General features: G+C 44.9%; 1 long non-coding RNA gene across 1 annotated transcript; it reads right to left on the bottom strand.

Moving 5' to 3' along the window:
* Nucleotides 1-475: 475 nt before the first annotated feature.
* Nucleotides 476-1934, bottom strand: LOC121004563. Its single transcript, XR_005779760.1, has 3 exons — nt 1719-1934; nt 770-919; nt 476-644 (listed from the first exon to the last, which is right to left on the bottom strand). It is a non-coding gene; the product is annotated as an uncharacterized LOC121004563 (long non-coding RNA).
* Between the last annotated feature and the right edge of the window lie 15432 nt (nt 1935-17366).

Here is a 17366-nt window from a genome sequence, read left to right on the forward strand (position 1 = left end):
GGATAAAACAAGACTGAACACAAGATCATCACAGCCTTCTACAGATCATAGGGGACATTTCATGAGACCTTATCTCCATCTACCTGATCATCCTGTGGGACATTGTGATGTTCTTCTGAACCATCCTGAGGAAGAAGAGGACTGGGACATCTCTCCGGTGTTCTTATCTCTTCCTTAACTGTAGGAAACACATCCAGTGACTGAATTCATTCCTTACATACAGATGAGAGGACGTGTGTATTTAGTTATGTCTATTACGTGGTGATGTGAGGGTCCGGTGATCCTCCATCATAACGTCCTTGTACAGATCTTTGTGTCCTTCTAAATACTCCCACTCCTCCATGGAGAAATAGACGCTAACATCCTGACACCTTATAGGAACCTGACAACACAATGATACAGTCATCACCCAGATCCCTTCATAGCGTTCCTGTATAATGCCCCAGCATTCCCAGCAGTGTCACCTCTCCAGTCAGCAGCTCAATCATCTTGTTGGTGAGTTCTAGGATCTTCTCTCTATTGATTGCCTCATGTATCAGGGGGTGAGGTGTAGGCCCCATGATTGGGCTCAGGGTTCTTCCCCATCTTTCAGGAACAGGGTCCTGACAGCACTCACTAGAGGTCTTCTTCACTACTGTGTAGTCCTGGTTATGGAGAGACACAGTAATAAATATCACCCATACATTTCCAGAGTCCCTCACCTCTCCAGTCATGTCTATCTGTTAGTAACATAGATAAGATGATGTAATGTGACATAAGAATCTCTCACCTCTCCAGTAAGCCGGAAGAGGATCTCTAGGGTGAGATTTATTATACTCTCCGCCATCTTGTCTCTGTCTCTATCCATCCTTGATGGGTCAATCAGGAGAAGGATCTTATATAGAGGATCTCCACTGAGCGGATCCTATATTGTAGGAACCTGTATGGAAAGAAGATGAGACGATGTAAAATCCTACAAAATCCTATGTAAAATACAATTACTGGAGATAATAAGAGGAGACATCAGAGGAGATAATAAAGTGTAGATGCTGAATATCCAGTGAAGGCAGCTCCTCCAGGTTTCTGGACAAAGCCTGTTACACCTCCATACTACCATTATAGTCAATTGCAGCTAGCAGCGGTGATGCAAGGATAAGGGTGCTGCCACATGTTGCAGCTTTGCTAGTTTTTGGTACAGCAACAAAAAACACATAAAAAAATGTGTTTTTAGCAGCAACGTACCTGCATTTATGGCACTTTTTCTACCAGCAAAAAAGAGATCATGCAAACCACACACACAGCAAAACTGAATGACATTAATTACAAAATAGAATTAGATCAATGTTATTTATGTCTGCTGTGATTTCTTTTGTTGGAAGAAAATGCAGCACAACCGTGAAGTCAGCAGCACCCTTAGGGCTTATTATACATAGACTCCTGAGCACTGAGATTGTAGCGGTGGAATTCTGGAAATCACAGGATGGACAGATATGTTAATGATATGCAAATGAGAAAAAATGGAAACAAAATATTGAAAACCTCTGGATGTATTCAGTATGGAGTAGGAGCTCCAGGCGGAGAGATCCCCGCACTTACACACCTCGGCCGCTATCAGTGAGGTTATTAATGGTTGTCTGAGGAATGTTCTGCCATGTCAACATCTCACCTCCCGATGAGGGAGAAGACCAGACGGGAGGATAGCGCACTGCGGCACAGAAACCGTTGTCAGCGGGACATACCTCAGCCGTTCTGGGACTGCAGGAAAACCACCAAACTCTGGGACTGTCCCACCGGATCTGGGACAGTTGGGAGGCAGTCTCACCACTGCACCTTCACTGCTGGAAAGAGCCTGAAGAAGGGACTGGAGGGCAGTGTCAGCCCCAGAGGGAGAGCGGATCCGGGGAGAGGGCTGGTAGTGGAGGGGTTAATGACACCTCTGCCCCAGTAATCCTGACAGATACTGGGGGTGACTGTACACATACCTCCATCTGCACCGCTGGACACTACATGTATGGGGGACGGGGAGGCTAGTGGTCTAAAGGACCTTTCATGATGTCATGACCATGTGATCATGTCTAGGAGGAGTCAGAGTCCAGGCTGTTCTGCTGGAGGATGTAAAGGACCTAGGACGATGTCATGACCATGTGATCATGTGTGGGAGGAGTCAGAGTCCAGGCTCTGTTCCCTTATGAGCAGGCAATAGAGATGCGTGCGCTTCATGAGACTGATTTGCACAGAGGTCTCTCCCAAGGAAGGAGATCCATCTCACTAGCGCCACCCTGTGGAAATGATTCCCTATGAGTCAGAATCCAATTTTTCAATAAGTCATGGGGATATCCATCCGTGGACAGCTGTTTTGTGACGAGGCTGAAGTTGGTTTCTTATTCGGCAGTTTCTTATACATTACTATGACAAATAAACCTTTTTTTCTCTTATTCCTCTGCAGTAAATCTGTTTTTTTCTACATAAATGTTAAATATTATTTGTGAACAATCAGATTAATAAAAAAAAAAATCTAGATTATTTGTGTTTTTACAAAAAAAAAAACGATAGTGAAAAATGGATGGAAAAATATGCATTTTGAATAAGTAACTGAGGAATTTAAGGGGTTAAACACTGTTGGGCCACTGATCTAAGGGTGGAAATATAAAGAGTAAGGACCCCTCCATAACACCCAACTGTACCCAGCCTGGCCCAAACTGTGGATTGGCAGGAAAACAGGTGCCAACTTTGCCAACTATATACATTTTCAGCATTTTGAAAAAGTAACTGGTGATTTTAAGGGGTTAAACGCTGTTGGGCCACTGATCTAAGGGTGGAAATATAAAGAGTAAGGACCCCTCCATAATACGCAACTGTACCCAGCCCGGCCCAAACTGTGGATTGGCATTAAAACAGCTGCCAACCTTGCCAACTATATACATTTTCAGCATTTTGAATAAGTAACTGAGGAATTTAAGGGGTTAAACGCCGTTGGGCCACTAATCTAAGGGTGGAAATGTAAAGAGTAAGTGCCCCTCCATAATACCCAACTGTATCCAGCCTGGCCCAAACTGTGGATTGGCAGGAAAACAGGTGCCAACCTTGCCAACTATATACATTTTCAGCATTTTGAAAAAGTAACTGGTGATTTTAAGGGGTTAAACGCTGTTGGGCCACTAATCTAAGGGTGGAAATATAAAGAGTAAGGACCCCTCCATAATACCCAACTGTATCCAACCTGGCCCAAACTGTGGATTGGCAGGAAAACAGGTGCCAACCTTGCCAACTATATACATTTTCAGCATTTTGAATAAGTAACTGAGGAATTTAAGGGGTTAAACGCCGTTGGGCCACTAATCTAAGAGTGGAAATATAAAGAGTAAGTGCCCCTCCATAATACCCAACTGTATCCAGCCTGGCCCAAACAGTGGATTGGCAGGAAAACAGGTGCCAACCTTGCCAACTATATACATTTTCAGCATTTTGAAAAAGTAACTGGTGATTTTAAGGGGTTAAACGCTGTTGGGCCACTAATCTAAGGGTGGAAATATAAAGAGTAAGGACCCCTCCATAACACCCAACTGTATCCAACCTGGCCCAAACTGTGGATTGGCAGGAAAACAGGTGCCAACCTTGCCAACTATATACATTTTCAGCATTTTGAATAAGTAACTGGTGATTTTAAGGGGTTAAACGCTGTTGGGCCACTGATCTAAGGGTGGAAATATAAAGAGTAAGGACCCCTCTATAATACCCAACTGTATCCAGCCTGGCCCAAACTGTGGATTGGCAGGAAAACAGGTGCCAACCTTGCCAACTATATACATTTTCAGCATTTTGAATAAGTAACTGAGGAATATAAGGGGTTAAACGCTGTTGGGCCACTGATCTAAGGGTGGAAATATAAAGAGTAAGGACCCCTCCATAATACCCAACTGTATCCAACCTGGCCCAAACTGTGGATTGGCAGGAAAACAGGTGCCAACCTTGCCAACTATATACATTTTCAGCATTTTGAATAAGTAACTGGTGATTTTAAGGGGTTAAACACTGTTGGGCCACTGATCTAAGGGTGGAAATATAAAGAGTAAGGACCCCTCCATAATACCCAACTGTATCCAGCCTGGCCCAAACTGTGGATTGGCAGGAAAACAGGTGCCAACCTTGCCAACTATATACATTTTCAGCATTTTGAATAAGTAACTGAGGAATATAAGGGGTTAAACGCTGTTGGGCCACTAATCTAAGGGTGTAAATATATAGAGTAAGGGCCCCTCCATAATACCCAACTGTATCCAGCCTGGCCCAAACAGTGGATTGGCAGTAAAACAGGTGCCAACCTTGCCAACTATATACATTTTCAGCATTTTGAAAAAGTAACTGGTGATTTTAAGGGGTTAAACGCTGTTGGGCCACTAATCTAAGGGTGGAAATATAAAGAGTAAGGACCCCTCCATAATACCCAACTGTATCCAGCCTGGCCCAAACTGTGGATTGGCAGGAAAACAGGTGCCAACCTTGCCAACTATATACATTTTCAGCATTTTGAATAAGTAACTGGTGATTTTAAGGGGTTAAACGCTGTTGGGCCACTGATCTAAGGGTGGAAATATAAAGAGTAAGGACCCTTCCATAATACCCAACTGTATCCAGCCTGGCCCAAACTGTGGATTGGCAGGAAAACAGGTGCCAACCTTGCCAACTATATACATTTTCAGCATTTTCAATAAGTAACTGAGGAATTTAAGGGGTTAAATGGCATTGGGCCACTGATCTAAGGGTGGAAATATAAAGAGTAAGGACCCCTCTATAATACCCAACTGTATCCAGCCTGGCCCAAACTGTGGATTGGCAGGAAAACAGGTGCCAACCTTGCCAACTATATACATTTTCAGCATTTTGAATAAGTAACTGAGGAATTTAAGGGGTTAAACGCTGTTGGGCCACTAATCTAAGGATGGAAATATAAAGAGTAAGGACCCCTCCATAATACGCAACTGTACCCAGCCCGGCCCAAACTGTGGATTGGCATTAAAACAGCTGCCAACCTTGCCAACTATATACATTTTCGGCATTTTGAATAAGTAACTGGTGATTTTAAGGGGTTAAACGCTGTTGGGCCACTGATCTAAGGGTGGAAATATAAAGAGTAAGGACCCTTCCATAATACCCAACTGTATCCAGCCTGGCCCAAACTGTGGATTGGCAGGAAAACAGGTGCCAACCTTGCCAACTATATACATTTTCAGCATTTTGAATAAGTAACTGAGGAATATAAGGGGTTAAACGCTGTTGGGCCACTGATCTAAGGGTGGAAATATAAAGAGTAAGGACCCCTCCATAATACCCAACTGTATCCAACCTGGCCCAAACAGTAGATTGGCAGGAAAACAGGTGCCAACCTTGCCAACTATATACATTTTCAGCATTTTGAAAAAGTAACTGGTGATTTTAAGGGATTAAACGCTGTTGGGCCACTAATCTAAGGGTGGAAATATAAAGAGTAAGGACCCCTCCATAATACGCAACTGTATCCAACCTGGCCCAAACTGTGGATTGGCAGGAAAACAGGTGCCAACCTTGCCAACTATATACATTTTCAGCATTTTGAATAAGTAACTGAGGAATTTAAGGGGTTAAACGCCGTTGGGCCACTAATCTAAGAGTGGAAATATAAAGAGTAAGTGCCCCTCCATAATACCCAACTGTATCCAGCCTGGCCCAAACAGTGTATTGGCAGTAAAACAGGTGCCAACCTTGCCAACTATATACATTTTCAGCATTTTAAAAAAGTAACTGGTGATTTTAAGGGGTTAAACGCTGTTGGGCCACTAATCTAAGGGTGGAAATATAAAGAGTAAGGACCCCTCCATAATACCCAACTGTATCCAACCTGGCCCAAACTGGATTGGCAGGAAAACAGGTGCCAACCTTGCCAACTATATACATTTTCAGCATTTTGAATAAGTAACTGGTGATTTTAAGGGGTTAAACGCTGTTGGGCCACTGATCTAAGGGTGGAAATATAAAGAGTAAGGACCCTTCCATAATACCCAACTGTATCCAGCCTGGCCCAAACTGTGGATTGGCAGGAAAACAGGTGCCAACCTTGCCAACTATATACATTTTCAGCATTTTGAATAAGTAACTGAGGAATATAAGGGGTTAAACGCTGTTGGGCCACTGATCTAAGGGTGGAAATATAAAGAGTAAGGACCCCTCCATAATACCCAACTGTATCCAACCTGGCCCAAACTGTGGATTGGCAGGAAAACAGGTGCCAACCTTGCCAACTATATACATTTTCAGCATTTTGAAAAAGTAACTGGTGATTTTAAGGGGTTAAACGCTGTTGGGCCACTGATCTAAGGGTGGAAATATAAAGAGTAAGGACCCCTCCATAATACCCAACTGTATCCAGCCTGGCCCAAACTGTGGATTGGCAGGAAAACAGGTGCCAACCTTGCCAACTATATACATTTTCAGCATTTTGAATAAGTAACTGAGGAATATAAGGGGTTAAACGCTGTTGGGCCACTAATCTAAGGGTGTAAATATATAGAGTAAGGGCCCCTCCATAATACCCAACTGTATCCAGCCTGGCCCAAACAGTGGATTGGCAGGAAAACAGGTGCCAACCTTGCCAACTATATACATTTTCAGCATTTTGAAAAAGTAACTGGTGATTTTAAGGGGTTAAACGCTGTTGGGCCACTAATCTAAGGGTGGAAATATAAAGAGTAAGGACCCCTCCATAATACCCAACTGTATCCAACCTGGCCTAAACTGTGGATTGGCAGGAAAACAGGTGCCAACCTTGCCAACTATATACATTTTCAGCATTTTGAATAAGTAACTGGTGATTTTAAGGGGTTAAACGCTGTTGGGCCACTGATCTAAGGGTGGAAATATAAAGAGTAAGGACCCCTCCATAATACCCAACTGTATCCAACCTGGCCCAAACTGTGGATTGGCAGGAAAACAGGTGCCAACCTTGCCAACTATATACATTTTCAGCATTTTGAATAAGTAACTGGTGATTTTAAGGGGTTAAACGCTGTTGGGCCACTGATCTAAGGGTGGAAATATAAAGAGTAAGGACCCCTCCATAATACCCAACTGTATCCAGCCTGGCCCAAACTGTGGATTGGCAGGAAAACAGGTGCCAACCTTGCCCACTATATACATTTTCAGCATTTTGAATAAGTAACTGAGGAATATAAGGGGTTAAACGCTGTTGGGCCACTAATCTAAGGGTGTAAATATATAGAGTAAGGGCCCCTCCATAATACCCAACTGTATCCAGCCTGGCCCAAACTGTTTTCTTGCCAATCCACAGTTTGGGCCAGGCTGGGTACAGTTGGGTATTATGGAGGGGTCCTTACTCTTTAAATTTCCACCATTAGATCAGTGGCTCAATGGCATTTAACCCCTTAAATTCCTCAGTTACTTATTCAAAATGCTGAAAATGTATATAGTTGGCAAGGTTGGCACCTGTTTTAATGCCAATCCACAGTTTGGGCCAGGCTGGATACAAATGGGTATTATGGAGGGGTCCTTACTCTTTAAATTTCCACCCTTAGATCAGTGGCCCAACGGCATTTAACCCCTTAAATTCCTCAGTTACTTATTCAAAATGCTGAAAATGTATATAGTTGGCAAGGTTGGCACCCGTTTTCTTGCCAATCCACAGTTTGGGCCAGGCTGGGTACAGTTGGATGTTATGGAGGGGTCCTTACTCTTTATATTTCCACCCTTAGATCAGTGGCCCAACAGCGTTTAACCCCTTAAATTCCTCAGTTACTTATTCAAAATGCATATTTTTTCATCCATTTTTCACTATAGTTTTTTTTTTGTAAAAACACAAATAATCTAGATTTTTTTTTATTAATCTGATTGTTCACAAATAATATTTAACATTTATGTAGAAAAAAACAGATTTACTGCAGAGGAATAAGAGAAAAAAAGGTTTATTTGTCATAGTAATGTATAAGAAACTGCCGAATAAGAAACCAACTTCAGTGAATAAGAAACTGGACGAATAAGAAACCAACTTCAGCCTCGTTGTTTTGTGGTACTTGCCTTTTGTCATGTTAACTCATAGGGAGCCACTTCCACAGGGTGGCACTAGTGAGATGGTTCTCTTTCCTTGGGAGATAGCTCTTTGCAGGCTCGGACTGGCCCACAGGGGCACAGGTGTATCCCCCGATGGGCCCCTGTGCAAGGTGAGCCCCTAGTCCCCCACTCCCTGCACAAGTGGCCCAGTAGGCTGACATATAATTAGGCTGGCTGAGATGCTATACACTACATTGCCTATGTCCATATAAAACTGGTTACTATGGGCAGGTAGTATATGTGTCGCAGGGAAATGATGAAAATGGAGATTTGCTCAAATCCCTAAGGGAGATGATGTTCCCTAAAGAAAGTAAGTGATTTGATCATCAAACACCTTAACTGTTTTAGTGAAAAGTTTAATATTGTTGATAATATAATAATAATATGAAATAATATTGTTTAGATATTAAAAGTATTTATTTAGTTAACCATGCATTAATAAATGTAGAGTAGGTAATACAACAATAGTTATTGAAACACAACCAGGAGTGTGCCCCCACAGAAATATGCCTGTGTCCCCCTGCCAGAATAGTATATACCTAGAATCAGGGGTCGCTAGGGCCTTGGTAGCGGCGAGTTCCCATCCCGCAGATTGCCCTGTGACTTCACAGGAAACATGTGACCAGGAAGCAGGAATTAGTGGGCGGCAAACTGTAATGACTAGGAGCTGCGATACAGTGAGGAGGAGGCTGCGATACAGTGAGGAGGAGGCTGCGAGCAGATCACACGTTCATCACTGGAGGTCTCCCTCTCACTCCCTCTGTCCTTCTTTTACATTATATCCTCTCTGTGCCTTTCTCTGTATCCACCCCCCTCTGTATCTCTGTCTGTATACCCCCCTCTCTGTATATCTGTCTGTATACTCCCCTCTCTGTATATCTGTCTGTATACCCCCCTCTCTGTATATCTGTCTGTATACCCCCCTCTCTGTATATCTGTCTGTCATTTTACATACACCCATGCTGGGTGAGATAAATATCTCGGTCAAATGCCAACTTTGTATAAAAAAATGGGAAAAGTTGTCTTTTGCCAAGATATTTCTCTCACCCAGCATGGGTATATGTAAAATGACACCCCAAAACACATTGCCCAACTTCTCCTGAGTACGGCGATACCAGATGTGTGACACTTTTTTGCAGCCTAGATGCGCAAAGGGGCCCACATTCCTTTTAGGAGGGCATTTTTAGACATTTGGATCCCAGACTTCTTCTCACGCTTTAGGGCCCCTAAAATGCCAGGGCAGTATAAATACCCCACATGTGACCCCATTTTGGAAAGAAGACACCCCAAGGTATTCAATGAGGGGCACAAGTTAGCGGAAATTCAATGAGGGGCACAAGTTAGCGGAAATTTATATATATTTTTTTTCCTCACAAAGTCTCCCTTTCCGCTAACTTGGGACAAAAATTTCAATCTTTCATGGACTCAATATGCCCCTCACGGAATGCCTTGGGGTGTCTTCTTTCCGAAATGGGGTCACATGTGGGGTATTTATACTGCCCTGGCATTCTAGGGGCCCTAAAGCGTGAGAAGAAGTCTGGAATATAAATGTCTAAAAATTTATACGCATTTGGATTCCGTGAGGGGTATGGTGAGTTCATGTGAGATTTTATTTTTTGACACAAGTTAGTGGAATATGAGACTTTGTAAGAAAAAAAATAATAATTTCCGCTAACTTGGGCCAAAAAAATGTGTGAATGGAGCCTTACAGGGGGGTGATCAATGACAGGGGGGTGATCAATGACAGGGGGGTGATCAATGACAGGGGGGTGATCAGAGAGTCTATATGGGGTGATCACCCCCCTGTCATTGATCACCCCCCTATAAGGCTCCATTCAGATGTCCGTATGTGTTTTGCGGATCCGATCCATGTATCCGTGGATCCGTAAAAAACATACGGACATCTGAATGCAGCCTTACAGGGGAGTGATCAATGACAGGGGGGTGATCAATGACAGGGGGGTGATCAGGGAGTCTATATGGGGTGATCACCCCCGTCATTGATCACCCCCCTGTAAGGCTCCATTCAGACGTCCGTATGTGTTTTGCGGATCCGATCCATGTATCAGTGGATCCGTAAAAATCATGCGGACGTCTGAATGGAGCCTTACAAGGGGGTGATCAATGACAGGGGGGTGATTAATGACAGGGGGGTGATCAGGGAGTCTATATGGGGTGATCAGGGGTGAATAAGGGGTTAATAAGTGACGGGGGGGGGGGGGTGTAGTGTAGTGGTGTTTGGTGCTACATATTACTGAGCTACCTGTGTCCTCTGACGGTCGATCCAAACAAAATGGACCACCAGAGGACCAGGTAGCAGGTATATTAGACGCTGTTATCAAAACAGCGTCTAATATACCTGTTAGGGGTTAAAAAAATTGCATCTCTAGCCTGCCAGCGAACGATCGCCGCTGGCAGGCTGGAGATCCACTTGCTTACCTTCCGATCCTGTGTGCGCGCGTTCACAGGAAATCTCAGCTCACGCGAGATGACGCAAATCGGCGTTAGTGTAGCCTGGGAGAGCCGCCGCGATGACGCCTTTCGGCGTTAGCGTGGCCGCAAGTGGTTAAAAATCCTTCATAAAATAAACATGTAGTAAATTACTGGAAATCATGGCTTTGTATTTTGGAGTGGAAGAACTATAATGAGGGATTGTGAAGTTAGTACCACTAAGTCTGATCTAAACATTCCGTATTCTAATAATCAAAATACTTAAAGGAACATATATATGAAAAGAGAACTAGCTCCCCCCATAGTGATCTGTCTAGTTCCCATCCTTCTAAATAACCTGTATGGTAATAATGAAGAAAGGTCATTTAGGAGGATGGGAACTAGCTCCCCCCATAGTGATCTGTCTAGTTCCCATCCCTCTAAATAACCTGTATGGTAATAATGAAGAAAGGTCATTTAGGAGGATGGGAACTAGCTCACTCATAGTGAACTGGCTAGTTCCCATCCTTATACATGACCTGACCACTAGGGGACAAAAGGTTATTCTGTGGGATGGGAACTAGCCTATTCACACTGAGCAAGCTAGTTCCCATCCTCAGAATTGACTAGGTGAATATGACTAGGTGAATGTGTACATGCCAAATTTTTCTGGCCTCTGGTGCTGCACTGTAGCTGCAAAAACAAAACAAAAAAAAAGGCAGATGCATGTGTCAATTCCCCTTCGTGATCATTACCTTGTCGTGGTGAAGGGGCTTGCGTATCACAATGAAGCGACCACCTCTATGAGTGTGTTGGCAATGGCAATGCTGGCACACCCCAGATGATAAGGTCGTTGCTTCATTGTGAACAGACCAAAAGCGATCGGCTGGATAATTTTGCATAGAAAAAACATTAATTTTCTTTGTGATCATCTAAGGTGATCATTAAAGCCTACTAGGCCAACAATGGGCCCACACTGCAGAATCATTGTTTTCTGGGTCATTTAACTGTCACTGAACTACCTCAGCACGACCATAGGCTTTGAAAAACCGCCATCGCCTGCAATCTCCCAAAAGTGCGCACGAGCACAGTCATCACTACACCAAGATTGACGCATAGAGGAATAAAATTTATGTCATGAGTGTGTCAACTATTGACAACTCTTTGCAGTTGTCTAAAATCTATTCCATACACGTCCCCTGATAGGGGACGTAACAGGGATTAAACTGATAGGAATAGTACTACTTAACACACCACTCATATCTGGTGGCACAGTACATTGCAAGGCACACGCGCAGTGTCCCAAATTGGAAGTAGCAGGACCAACCAAGCATCTTTTTCCATCTCCCGGTTCCTAAAATCTATTCCATACACCGGCCCCTGATAGGGGACTTAACAGGGATTAAACTGATAGGAATAGTACTACTTAAACACACCACTCATATCTGGTGGCACAGTACATTGCACGGCGCATGCGCAGTGCCCCAAATTGGAAGTTAGAGGACCGACCAAGCATCTTTTTCCATCTCCCGGTTCCTAAAATCTATTCCATACACCGGCCCCTGATAGGGGACAAAACAGAGATTAAACTGGTAAGAACAGATTTTTCTTAATTTAAAAAAATGAGGACAGCCTCTGCGGAGCTGGGTATTTTTTGCCGCGTTACTGAACGCTCATGCACAATGGCTGTAGGCTCATGCGTCCTTTTGCGGAGGTGACAAACCTGGTCAGTCAAACCGAAGGCAACATCATCGACCTCATCCCATATGCATTTTTTCTGGAGCGTGCCCTGCGAAGAGTGCTGGATCAGGCCGTAGATGAGCATGAAGAGGAAGAGTTGTGGTCACCATCACCACCAGAAGCAGCCTTGTCGTCGTCGATTGCTGGACCTGCGGCAACGCAGAGAGAGGAGTCTGAAGAAGAGGAGTCAGAGGAGGAAGGTGGCTTTGAGGAGGTGGAAGACCAACCACAGCAGGCGTCCCAGGGGGCTTGTTGTCACCTTTCGGGGACCCTTGGTGTTGTACGTGGCTGGGTAGAGGAAGAGACCTTCAATGACGTCAGTGAGGACAAGGAACGGGACATGGCTAGCTTAGTATCCAACCTTGTGCAAATGGGGAGTTTGCGGTTGTGCAAATGGACTATTTGCGGTTTTTTGCGGTGCGTTAAACGTGGAGGTTTGGTCTGCTATAGTTTGGTCTGTCACTGTGAAGCGGGCGTAACCCTTAAACTACCTGGTCGATACAACATCATACCTGATGTTTTAAAGCACGTTATTCCAAACAATTTAGAAAAGTTAGGTGATTTATGCCCTTTATGGATTAAAACCCGACTCTGCGTCAACTATGTAATTTTCCATGGGAGTTTTGCCATAGATCCCCCTCCGGCATGCCACAGTCCAGGTGTTAGTCCCCTTGAAACAACTTTTCCATCACTATTGTGGCCAGAAAGAGTCCCTGTGGGTTTTAAAATTCGCCTGCCTATTGAAGTCTATGGCGGTTCGCCCGGTCGCGAACATTTCAAGAAAATTCGCGTTCGCGAACGGAAAATTTTATGTTTGCGACATCTCTACTTGCTAACCTGTCGGCCATCCTGAAAATGAGAGGGGGGTGGATGATCGCGCACACCTCCCACCCTCCCGCCCGCACTGCAGCACCCTCCCGCCCGCACTGCAGCACCCTCCCTCTGCGCCGCTGGCACATAACAAAGAGGGCTGCAGGGGGGTTAAACATTAAAAAAAGGCATTTTGAAGTTTCTGATCCCCGCAGTCATGGACCGGTACGCCCTGTGTCCCCAACAGGTTAAATGGGGAATATGGCATCATGCACATGGAGTCATTTCGTTGTTTTTCTGGCCCCATTAAAGTGAATGGTTCCGCATACGGGCCTAAAAAAAACAGTACGGACACGGAAAAATAATACGTTTGTGTGCATGAGCCCTTATTCTTACGTACAGCCCTCCTCGTTACTGCTGGCCAGGTACTACTGGTGGAACAATAGGGGTCATTGTTAGAGGAAGTCCAGGGAGCATGGTGAAGGTACGGCTAGCCTGGTGTTGTGACCCACATCTCACCTCCCAAGAACCTTGCTCCATATCCATATTGGACACAATTGGAGGAGGAGGACAGAAGCAGCTCTTCATGGCCACCACAGAGGCACAGCTTCCGGGAGGTATTTTGGCCTGCACTGTGGTATTTGGTTCTGCGGGATGGTATTCTGTGCTGCACTATGGTATTACTGACCCTGACAACCTGTATTGGTCCCATCTACTTTTGTTGCCCGACCTTCTGTCTGTTTAGATCCACTTACAACATTAAGGTCACTTTCTGTTATTTTCCAGGGCCACTTTAAGTTCCCAGTCCACCCCTGTACAGCAGTACGTTTGCACAGTAAATATTTTTTAAGAAAAATGACTTGTCTGTCCAGTGGCGTGCCTAGGGTATTTGCCACCCAGGGTGGGTCCTTTCTCTGGCACCCCCTCACAGTAGTATTGCCCTCACTGTACAACCTTCATAGTAGTTTTGTCCAGATATGTGCCCCTCATGGTAGTTATGCCCATATTGAGCCCCCTTACAGTAGTTATGCCCTCTCTCTGCTTCTTTCACAGTAGTAATGCCCATTGTTCCCCCTTTATAGTAGTAATGCCCTCTGTGCCCCCTTTATAGTAGTAATGCCCTGTGTGCCCCCTTTATAGAAATAATGCCCTCTGTGCCCCTTCACAGTAATAATGACCATTGTGCCTCCTTAATAGTAATAATGTCCACTGTGCCCCTTTGTAGTAGTAATGCCCTCTGTGCCCGCTCCATAGTAATAATGCCCATTGTGACCCCCTAATAGTAATAATGCCCTCTGTGCCACTTTGCAGTATTAATGCCCTCTGTTCCCCCTCCATAATAGTAATGCCCATTGTGCCCACTCCATAGTAGTAATACCCATTGCAACGCCGTTATAGTAGTAATGCCCTCTGTGCCTCCTTCACAGTAATAATGACCATTTTGCCTCCTTAATAGTGTTAATGCCCTCTGTGCCCCTTTGTAGTAGTAATGCCCTCTGTGCCCCCTTTATAGTAATAATGTCCATTGTGTCCCCGTAATAGTAATAATGCCCTTTGTGCCTCTTTGTATTAGTAATGCCCTCTGTGCCCCCTCCATAATAGTAATGCCCATTATGCCCACTTTATAGTAGTAATGCTATCTGTGCCCTTTTACAGTAGTAATTCCCTCTGTCCCACCTTAATAGTAATAATGCCCTTTGTACCCCTTTGTAGTAGTAATGTCCTCTGTGCCCCCTCCATAGTAATAATGCCCATTGTGCCACCTTAATAGTAATAATGCCATCTGTGCCCCTGTGTAGTAGTAATGCCCTCTGTGCCCCCTCCATAATAGTAATGCCCATTATGCCCCTTCCATAGTAGTAATGCCCATTGCACCCACTTTATATTAGCAATGCCCTCTGTGCCCCTTTACAGTAATAATGCCCATTGAGCCCCCTTTGTAGTAGTAATGCCCATTGCGCCCCTTCATAGTAGTAATGCCCTTTGTGCCACTTTGTAGTAGTAATTCCCTCTGTGCCCCCTTCACAGAAATAATGCCCTTTGTACCTCTTTGTAGTAGTAATGCCCTCTGTGCACCCTCCAGAATAGTAATGCCCACTGTGCCCTCTCCATAGTAGTAATGCCCATTGTACCCACTTTATAGTAGTAATACCATCTGTGCCCCATTTATAGTAGTAATGCCCTCTGTGCCCCTTTACAGTAATAATGCCCATTGATCACCCTTTGTAGTAGTAACGCCCATTGAGCTCCCTTTATAGTAGTAATGCCCTCTGTGCCCCTTAACAGTAATAAAGCCCTCTATGCCCCTCTGTAGTAGTAATGCACTCTGTGCCACCTCCATAGTAATAATGCCCATTGTGCCCGTTCAAAGTAGTAAAGCCCATTGTGCCCCCTTAATAGTAATAACGCCCTCTGTGCCCCTTTGTAGTAGTAATGCACTCTGTGCTTCCTTCATTATAGTAATGCCCATTGTGCCCCCTCCATAGTAGTAATGCCCATTGCACCCCCTTTATATTAGCAATGCCCTCTGTGCCCCCTTTATAGTATTAATGCCCTCTGTGCCCCTTTCACAGTAATAATGCTCATTGAGCCCCCTTAATAGTAAAAATGTCCACTGTGCCCCCTTTGTAGTAGTAATGCCCTCTGTGCCCCCTCCATAGTATTTGTATTGTTAATGGGTGCGCGGTGTTGAGATGGAGTGTGGCCGTTAACAATGCAGACTGACTAAACACTGCGATCTTCATTCATTTAACAAGAGCCAACTGCATACTGGTTGCACGATACTTGCCGCAGCTGAGTTGCAACCACGACGTGACTGTACCATATGGTTATCCCCTTAAATGCCACAGTCAACACCGACCACAGCATCTAAGGGCCAAATGGCTGGGATTTAGTATCTGTGTGATCACCTTGACTTTCAGGTATGCCGTTTGGTGAGAAATCCTTTCCACGTACATGCACATAGAAAAAGGATTAACCAATAATACATGGGCAGATTATACTGTATATATAGTGCATCCAATACAGGTGAAATGTGCGTGTGTGTATATACAGACACGGAACCCTTACGGTCGTGGGCATAGGCCTTTAGTTAGTAACTTCATGGTTGTACAGCTTTCTGTCTCTCCCAGCAGTCTACAAAACCTGCTTATTTACAATGCGGATCTTGCCCCTACACAGGGATAACATACCCTGACAGCCATAGTTTATGCATTCTTTGCAATCAGGAGGTGGGAGATCAAAGTGTGCCGGTCTCCAGCGTCATACACAGCAGTTAGAGGCATGCTGGTGAGAGACGTACCGGGAAGTTGGTACATCATGAGCGCTGATCTGATCGGACATGCAGAGCCCCTCTCGGCTGATTCACTCCATGCTCTCTGCCCTCATCTTCCTGCTCTGAGCTGTTGTCGTCGGTCATGTAGTTACAGTTAGTCATAGCAGATCTCCAGGCTTAGAACCAAACCGTTCATTCATTTATGATACCCCTGGCCAGTGTAGGGAGAATGACGTAGTGCTGCTCGGTATACCGAGAGCTTACTGCGGCAACTTAGCTGTCTGGCGGCAACTCTTTCAGAGGAGTTGATTGATTAGCATATGATGCCAGGACATTGTAATTACACTGTTTTATTTTTTATTAATTATATTTAGGAATGTTCTTATTTGTTTAATGGCCATTAGACCCCTCGATTCTTCACAATACCCCTGATGGTGGGAATAGATTTTCCCGAGGGGAACACCAGGTCGCTATGTCTTGAGGAGGATAGGACATGAGGCAGCTGGTCCAGGCGGACCAGGAGGTACCTGAGAAAGGTACCAGAAGCACAAGCGATGTCAGCAGGCAGGGTTGTTACCAGGAGCAACAGTGCAGGACCGAAGGATAAGGCAGAGGTATAGTCAGACAGGCAAAAGGTCAGGGCAGGCGCCACAGGTACAGGTCAGGGAATCTGGGTCGGCAACAGGAAAGTCAAGGCAAGCAGGCAGGGATCAGATGGGTAGCAGAATCCAGGAACACAATACGAGTCAGGAACACAAGTGGTTATCAGGAACTAAAGCAGGACACAAGGACCTTGACACTGAGGCATCTGTGAAGGGTGCTGGGCCACTTATGTATGTGCAGCAGGGCTAGGATTGATCAGCGAGGTCACATGACCTCACCCATAAAGCCCAGGAAATGAAGCGCTCCGGCCCTTAATGAAGTGCTGCAAGAAACAAGCAGCCAGCATGCTGTAGCCAGGGCTGAGAGGAAACTGTAGAGCGGATCCCAGAACCACAGTACCTACAGAGGCAGAGCCCAGGACTGCAGCGGTGAA

The sequence above is a fragment of the Bufo bufo genome, chromosome 6 (assembly GCF_905171765.1).
Source record: "Bufo bufo chromosome 6, aBufBuf1.1, whole genome shotgun sequence".
Classification (NCBI taxonomy): Eukaryota; Metazoa; Chordata; class Amphibia; order Anura; family Bufonidae; genus Bufo; species Bufo bufo.